General features: G+C 39.7%; 1 protein-coding gene across 1 annotated transcript in view; it reads left to right on the top strand.

Moving 5' to 3' along the window:
- The first annotated feature begins 5,146 nt into the window (after nucleotides 1-5,146).
- LOC109905469 (G-protein coupled receptor 4-like) overlaps nucleotides 5,147-8,152 on the top strand; it is a 49,675-nt gene continuing 46,669 nt past the window's right edge. The window contains exon 1 of the mRNA XM_031790500.1: nucleotides 5,147-5,484. The gene's annotated coding sequence lies outside the window, so the exon portion shown is untranslated. The remainder of the gene's footprint in view (nucleotides 5,485-8,152) is intronic.

Below are 8,152 nucleotides of genomic sequence, written 5' to 3'. Positions count from 1 at the left end.
ATTTGTTTGAAGGCTCAAGCCCTAACCTGTTGTTATTGGTCATGAGGCTGCTGTGGAGGTGACCTGTCAACACGTGCCTGATTAGCAAGGAAGAAGGTCATAGTAAACCTAAAACAGCATTAACGTCCTATTTTGTTTTGCCCTCTGGGGTTCAATCATGTGGCTGAAGTCATGTTTTTTCCTGTAAATCCTAGGTAAACAGACAATGTCCTTGATAGTTGTCCATTTGCAATCCTATTTTACACAGTACTTCAAAAAACTTAGTCATAGTTGGTGAATACACGTTCAGGTACTCTGTGTTTTGCACCAAAAACCTCTGCACTCCTACTTACGCATCAAAGTAATTGCTGTCCCGCTTAAAATTTCTGTCAGCTATTCAGAATACCTCACTCATCATTTAACAAACATTGTGTGTTACTGAAAACAAACATGAAAGTGGTGGTGCAAGTGGGTTGACTGTCTACATATAGCAAATGCTGCTGTACTGTATTATGTAAAACGGGTCTCTACAAACCCAAGCTCAAGCAGGGAGGTTAGTGGATTTTAATCTTCAAAGAGGAAGTGCATATCTTGGGTAATTGGTTGCTGGGCAACAGCTGGGTTGATGCTGCTGTGTTGAAGCCCTGGTGTGTGGGAACACTAATCTGCCTCTTTCCAGGCCGCCTCAAGCTGCTCCCTCCCTGGTGCTCAGTCACTGAGGTTGGGGGGTGGGGGTAATAATATCGACTTCTTGGGGGATATCAAAAGTTATACAAAATTACTAACATTTTTAGAGTGGAATTAGGCAGATGAGACTCCCAGCAGCTGTGCCAAGCAGCCACTTGAGTGGCTTTTTTTGTGTTTTCACTCCAAGATTAAAGCCCAGGCTCAAAGTAGAACCACTTTAGTAATAGGAGGTCTAGATCTTTTACCCCACCTCTTCCCCTTGAAATTCCCTCTTAAGATTGATGACAAAAATGTAATTCTTTGTGGTATACAAAGCAATTATGAGTAATTTGGTTACCATAAAGTGAAGGTAAAATACATTGAAATAAGATTTAAATGACTTGTATTAAGCCTTTTTAAGGTTAAAAGAAGCAAAATGATCGACCAATGACGTTTAGATAATTTAGCTTGGCAAGAAAAGAAAAAACAAACACGCACAAAAAAAACAAGTGATGTATTACTCTATATAAGATTGCTTACATTTAACTTTTTGCAGTGTAAATAAATCTGAGTTGCTTTTCTCTACTGTCAGGACCATGGGCTCAAAGATTCATTAGCAACAAATATTTATCCATATTAAGCTCTAAACAGTCTCTGATAAACATAAAATATTCCAGGTTTAGGCATGAATCCAAATCTTAACTAACAGGAATACAAATATAAGAATGCAAATGTAATGCTACGCCTTTTTGTCTCAATTGACTGCAATTGGCTTGTCCATGTTTCTTTTAAATTCTTTTGAAAAAGTGTATTTACAATTACACCTCAAGGTGCCTGTTGATGAAGAATTGATGGATTAACATTGGTAGACCTAAGAATGGCCACAAGGGGGTTATGTCTCCAGTCCAATATCTATAAAGTGTGGTGCCTGTAGGATGTTCAGTAGTAATTCAAGTCAATAGCCAATTTGGATGAGTCATTGATCAGGTTGTCTCTTGAAACATTCAAGACCACAATATTTCTGATTTATATCTCTATATAAATGATTTATATCCCTGTATAAATAGAATTAGAATGAAATGAATCCTCTTAAAACAAAGTACATTTTATATTGGGAATAACTGTTTTGATGTTTACCCCTTAGAGATGGTGATTCAGGACAGAAAATAAGCAGATGGTCCAAAACAGATTCCAAGTAAAACCGCAGCGGGTGGAAGAGTTTGACTCCGGTCTCCCACAGAACATAAAATGACGCTAGACGTTATTTGATTCTTTGACACGTCTAGCCTGTGCTGAGTCTGTTTACCATACTTCTGATCACACTGTTCCCTTAGCTCACCACATGGAGAGAAGCCATCCCCCTTTCTCCTCTCAACAAGGACCATTTAATTGATCACTTTCCAATACACAAGACTGGGAAGGCTGATACTGCATGTCTTTCTCTCTGGTCTTGTGTGTAGTATTTATGTTGGCCAGCATGAATCAATCTCCAGCTGGATATGCAGAAGAGATACACTGTGATTCCTTTTCCATTTGTGGCTTGCATGTGAATTGTAGATACGCACTCACTTACTGTAGGTGCTCACTCACTTATAGCCCTGACATCCCATCAGACTGGATGAAAGACTAATTGGATCTCACACAATCACAGCTTAAACTCATGTGGACAGATGCAGGGATGTAGGTTCTACAACACACCCTAGTGACCACTGATATGGAAAGTCTACAGTGGGGTCCGAAATTACTGACAGCCTTGATAAAGATGGGCAAAAATGACTGTTTAAAAGAAATCATTCAAATACTGAGTAATACCCTCAAAAATATTTGGGATTATATAATTCTATACTAATACAATTGCTCAGAGAAAGAGATTTTGTTTAACCTTTAACCTCTAAATTATTGTTAATCTAACTGCACTGTCCAATTTACAGTAGCTATTACAGTGAAAGAATACCATGCTATTGTTTGAGGAGAGTGCGCAATCATGAACTTGAAAATGTATGAATAAACCAATTAGGCACATTTGGGCAGTCTTGATACAACAGTTTGAATAGCTATGCAATAGATCATTGGATCAGTCTAAAACGTTGCACATACACTGCTACCATCGAGTGGTCAAAGTCTAAATTGCTCCTGAATAATTCATTATGGCCTTTCTTTTGCATTTCAAAGATGATGGTAAAAAAAAATTAACTTTCTTTCTTTTATCTTTTACCAGATCTAATGTGTTATATTCTCCTACATTAATTTCACATTTCCACAAACTTCAAAGTGTTTCCTTTCAAATGGTATCAAGAATATGCATATCCTTGCTTCAGGTCCTGAGCTATAGGCAGTTAGATTTGGGTATGTCATTTTAGGCGACAATTGGAGAAAAAAAAGGGAGGGGCAGATCCTTAAGAGGTTTTAACAAGTAATATATTGTTTTTCTTAAAAAGGTAGGGGTCAAAATTATTGACACCCCTAAACATTCTTATAAAATAAAGCAGTCAAAAGTTTAGTATTTCGTCCCATATCCCAACGCAATGACTACATCAAGATTGTGACTAACTTGTTGGATGCATTTGCAGTTCATTGTATTTCAAATGATTTTGTGCTCAATAGAAATACATGCTAAATAATATAGTGTGTTATTTTGAAGTCATTTTCATTGTAAATAAGAATAGAATTAGTTACTAAACACTTCTACGTAAATGTGAATGCTACTATGATTAGGAATAATCCTGAATGAATCTCGAATAATGATGAGTGAGAAGATTACAAGGGTCAAAGATCATACCCCCTAAAACACAAAGAGACACAAACACAATAACATACACACACGTACTCATGGATTTTGTGTTGTGGATATGTGGTAGTAGAGTAGTGGCCGGAGGGAAGACACTTGTGTTGTGAAATCTGTTGCGAAGTACTGTAACATTTTAAAATTGTATAAACTGCTTTAATTTTGCTGGACCCCAAGAAGAGTAGCCGCTGCCTTGGTGCTACTTTTTTAATGATGCTAACGTTTTATTCATCAATCATGACAGTCAGATTATGCTATGAAGTCATGGTCAGTATAGGCTGTTGTATCTCTGTACAAGAGACTACAGCATCATTTCAACATGTGTTTTTTGTTGTTTATGATTACAGATGCTTGAAGGCATCTGGCTGATCTGAATCAAAGCATGGTAATGCAGCAGTGTGCTGTCCAACATGTTGTTTACAATTTGAGTGTGTTACTGGAAAACTGTACTCTTTTTAACATGCCCAAAAAGAGCCTGGTTTTGGCCTGAGTCAAACCCCAGGCCCGAAACAAAAAGACACAGCTAGGAATGTATGTTCAAAACAAAAAAATCACTGACACTACAGGGATCCATAAATGCACAGGTGTGCTTTTGAAGTGGAATGTTGATGGGAGGAGCTCATATAGAATATGGAAAATAACATGTAATTTTTTTATGGTGGAAAAACTTCCATCGAGCAAACAAGCATCTGATCTGACGTGGAAATCTGCATAGGCTACAATGCATTTCTTCATAGGCTATTGTGGGTAGGTTACTATGACACCAGAACTGCATTTGACAAACCCCTTGCCGTTGTCTGTCTTGTAGATTCTAATTCTCTGGGCCCTGGCTATCTATCTCTGTCTCTTTGGAGGTTTGGTTGTATCAGAGGTGTTTGTGCTGTGCATTTGACACATTCCAGTTGCCACAGTAGTGGGTCGGCAGGGCAGCGTGGGGTACACACCTCCCTCTCTCTCTCTCTCTCTCTCTCTCTCTCTCTCTCTCTCTCTTTATCTCTTTATCTCTTGAGTTCATCTGGTGTGGCACATGATGAATTTCTCTGAAATGGAGCTATGCACCGTAAAATGAGGAAGATGGCTCTTTTAATGGACTCTAATGACTGTTGTTGCTAGGATAGAAGCCTTTTAGTGTGATGTACGGAAAGAGGGGCCGTGATTTCGACATGTTTCGTTTCACATTGGATCCCTCTTTTGATGTTGACCATTACTTTACAATAATTGATGTCTTGTTCATGGCAGCAATTTAATCACTATCTCTCTCTCTCCCCCCGCCACCTCATTACATAAGTCTTGGGATAATTTTAAGCTTATTTTAAGTACCCCCCCTGTTGAAGTGAACCTGTAAATATTCCAATATTATGAATATGTCAAGAATGTGAAGTACTGTTTTCATTTAAATCTATGCCCTGGGTTCCACCCTGAAACCCTATCTTGGCTGTGATGGTAACAGCTGATGTGTGTCCATGTTTAGTTGTTTTTTTCTCTGTTTATTTGAGGATTTTGTTCAGGGAACTTAAGAACTGAAACAATCGATGGCAATATATTTTGCTATTACACACAGTGTAATTTCTCACCTCCACTGCTAGGATGGGGGCCATTAAGTGGGATGTACAGACAGAGGCCATGATTTTAACACGTTTCATGGCAGCAATTGAATCTCTCGCTCTCTCTCTCGCTCGCTCTCTCTCTCTCTCTCTCTATCTATCTCTCTCACACACACTCGAACCCACGCTCTCTCATATACGCACGCACTCTTTCTCGCGCTCTTTCTCTCTTCACTCTCCATTCTCGCTGTCAATAACTTTTTGGGGTTTTCCACAGAAGTAAAAGAAATGTAATGTCCGATGATAAGCACCTGATGAAAAATATGAAGCATTCTGCCAGATAGAGACTACAGTGTGGCGATTGCAGACGCGTACCTTCAGTGCACTGTCCCAGTGGCGCCATCCACATGAAGTGAGCACAGGAGAATTCGACACAGCGCTGTACTCAGAGGAGTGAGGATTACACAGTTTACTCAACGAATCAGTTGTACTATGGACAATATCGCGAATGTAAGTGTTTCACCGTGTATTTCATGTCAACTATAAATGCCAATTTAGACTTCAGAAGTGAGCGCGCCTGTTGTCACCTGCATGACAAAGGATGAGCATTTATTTTAAGCGTATGTTTTGTACCATAACTACATTTATCATTGCCTTTTTTTATTAAGCTCTCTGTTTTCTATCTATCTATCTATCTATCTATCTATCTATCTATCTATCTATCTATCTATCTATCTATCTATCTATCTATCTATCTATCTATCTATCTATCTATCTATCTATCTATCTATCTATCTAATCTATTTAGAGTAGACCTATCGAAAGTAACGTAGGTAATAGTGTGAATTCCTGATACGATAACGTTTACAATTGTTGATGGGCCTAGTGAAATGTGAAAATGAAACTGCTATATTGGCAGCATTTATAGTAACTTCATTTAATTAAAGGTTTTACTATCTCTACCGCGCCCACTTATTTAACAGTAGCAAAGCAGATAATTGAATTGCTCTCCTGCGCATAAGAAAGACTATTCCAATGAGTATTAATTGAGTCAATTCAATGCTCATGGGGGGGGGGGGGGGGGGGGGGGGACGCATGTTCCCCCTTTCAGAATTTTCCCCATTGGCTGCATTGATGGTTGTAGTATTTACAGCATAATCTCACCTTTTAAAGACTATCTGTATTGTGTTTAACTAATTCCCATTTCTGAACCAGTAGGAACGATCACCCTTTAATTGTTTGAGCAGCTGACCTTTAAGACTCACATATGACAATGTGGTTTGCTAAAAGCTCTGGAATTATGTACCCTGTCTTTTAGACAGTGTTTTCTTACCAAACCGCTGCAATTAACTGCAACTGCTCACTTCCCTTGCTTTTTGTAAGCCATTTATTAAAACATTCTAGTCCTGTAGAAGGGTATACTCTCCAGTAGTGGTGCGTGTGTAAAATCGGTGGGTAAGCCAAGCCAGAAAAAAAGCCACATTACAATCTATGTGTTGTGATAATTGTGTTGTTTGCTCTAGAACCTGTTAGTTCATAAGCCTTGCAAGTTGCCACCTTGATATACAGGCCTAAGGCAGAGACAATAAAAAGACACAGTGGCAGAATAGATTCAACCACACCTTTGTTTCATCACAAAACCGGAGAGCAACATCTGTCTGGTGGTGTCCACAACGCATACAGTTACATGAAGCTTGCTGCAACCTGGTCTCAGAGCATTTTATATTATTCTGTACGTAAATCTGTGATAATACATCTAGTATGCTTTGTTTAATTTCATATGGTATGTATTAATTTGTGGATGTCCATCGCCCATTTCACATGATATGTTACGAATGACAATTCAAAATATATGTTACAAATGTGCAAAAACATACTACAGTCGTGGCCAAACATTTTGAGAATGACACAAATATTCATTTTCACAAAGTCTGCTGCCTCAGTTTGTATGATGCCAGTTTGCATACACTCCAGAATGTTATGAAGAGTGATCAGATGAATTGCAATTAATTGCAAGTCCCTCTTTGCCATGCAAATGTATTGAATCCCCCAAAAACATTTCCACTGCATTTCAGCCCTGCCACAAAAGGACCAGCTGACATCATGTCAGTGATTCTCTCGTTAACACAGGAGTGAGTGTTGACGAGGACAAGGCTGGAGATCACTCTGTCATTCTGATTGAGTTCGAATAACAGACTGAAAGCTTCAAAAGGAGGGTGGTGCTTCGAATCATTGTTCTTCCTCTGTCAATCATGGTTAACTGCAAGGAAACACGTGCCGTCATCATTGCTTTGCACAAAAAGGGCTTCACAGGGAAGGATATTGCTGCAAGTAAGATTGAACCTAAATCAACCATTTATCGGATCATCAAGAATTTCAAGGAGAGCAGTTCAATTGTCGTGAAGAATGCTTCAGGGCGCCCAAGAAAGTCCAGCAAGCGCCAGGACCGTCTGCTAAAGTTGATTCAGCTGCGGGATCGTGGCACCACCAGTACAGAGCTTGCTCAGGAATGGCAGCAGGCAGGTGTGAGTGCATCTGCATGCACAGTGAGGCAAAGACTTTTGGAGGATGGCCTGGTGTCAAGAAGGGCAGCAAAGACGCCACTTCTCTCCAGGAAAAACATCAGCGACAGACTGATATTCTGCAAAAGGTACAGGGATTGGACTGCTGAGGACTGGGGTAAAGTCATTTTCTCTGATGAATCCCCTTTCCGATTGTTTGGGGCATCCGGAGATGACAAGGTGAGCGCTACCATCAGTCCTGTGTCATGCCAACAGTAAAGCATCCTGAGACCATTCATGTGTGGGGTTGCTTCTCAGCCAAGGGAGTGGGCTCACTCACAATTTTGCCTAAGAACACAGCCATGAATAAAGAATGGTACCAACACATCCTCCGAGAGCAACTTCTCCCAACCATCCAGGAACAGTTTGGTGATGAACAATGCCTTTTCCAGCATGATGGAGCACCTTGCCATAAGGCAAAAGTGATAACTAATTGGCTCGGGGAACAAAACATCGATATTTTGGATCCATGGCCAGGAAACTCCCCAGACCTTAATCCCATTGAGAAATCTTTTTTTGGGGGTGCGCCAGGATCATTCACAGTTGAGCTCACTCAGTTTCGCTGAATGCTGATGGGCTATTATTGTATAATTTTCTTATCAAGAGAGGCCAAATGC

This window comes from Oncorhynchus kisutch, linkage group LG15 (genome assembly GCF_002021735.2).
Source record: "Oncorhynchus kisutch isolate 150728-3 linkage group LG15, Okis_V2, whole genome shotgun sequence".
Taxonomy (NCBI): domain Eukaryota; kingdom Metazoa; phylum Chordata; class Actinopteri; order Salmoniformes; family Salmonidae; genus Oncorhynchus; species Oncorhynchus kisutch.
This window is presented reverse-complemented; position numbering and strand designations above follow the sequence as displayed.